The following is an 818-nucleotide window of genomic DNA, read 5'->3' as shown; positions in this document are numbered from 1 at the left end:
ATTTTCTGCTAGGGAAATATGCTCGCATGTTATCAGTGGACATAAACAAGGATGCTCATAGCAGCACTGTTTATAATAGTCCCAATGGAAAGATGTATATGTTCACCGGGATGGAAGGGATAAGTAACCGTAGGATGTTCACAAATGTTCTACTATCCAGCAATCAAACTGATAAACTATTTCTATGCATGACAACACGGATGACTGTCACTGGCATAATGGGGAGCAAAGACAAAAACACTCCTTTCACATAAATTTCAAAAACAGACAAAATAAAAGAATAGCATGTAGGGATGCATATATAGGTGATAAAGCGAGGCAAGGAAAGAACGTCAGTGCAGTGGTTAGGGAAGGGTAAGATGGTTGTCATGATTAAGGAAGGGCACCTAGTGGGAAAGGTGAAGGCTTCCAGGCATGTGGTAATATTCTACCTATTGCTTGACCCAGCTCATAATCACATACATGGGTATTGACTTTATAATTATCTATAGTCTACGGCCATGGTACTCTGAACAAGCCTGATCCCGTCTGATCTCAGAAGCTAAGCAGAGTTGGGCCTGGTTAGTACTTGGATGGGAGACCACCTAGGAAGACCAGGCACGGTAGGTGTAAAAATAAAAAAATAAGGGATTGTAAGCTGACAAGGTCCTTGCAATCTGTCAACCAAGGGCTGTCTCGCCTAAAAAAAAATAAAAATAAATATAATTATCTGTAATACATTTTTACGTACTTTTCTGTTATATTCACACTAAAAAATAATTGGTTTCTAAACTCGCTATTTTCCATATAACTTGTGTATCAATGTATGTAAGTTAAGC

At 38.6% G+C, this 818-nt stretch overlaps 1 pseudogene; it reads left to right on the top strand.

Moving 5' to 3' along the window:
• Positions 1-490: 490 nt before the first annotated feature.
• LOC111730112 lies at positions 491-609 on the top strand (annotated as a pseudogene).
• The last annotated feature ends 209 nt before the right edge of the window (positions 610-818 follow it).

This window comes from Pteropus vampyrus, unplaced genomic scaffold, assembly GCF_000151845.1.
Source record: "Pteropus vampyrus isolate Shadow unplaced genomic scaffold, Pvam_2.0 Scaffold301, whole genome shotgun sequence".
Lineage (NCBI taxonomy): Eukaryota > Metazoa > Chordata > Mammalia > Chiroptera > Pteropodidae > Pteropus > Pteropus vampyrus.
Note: the sequence above shows the minus strand (reverse complement) of the source record. Positions and strands in the feature narration are given on the sequence as shown.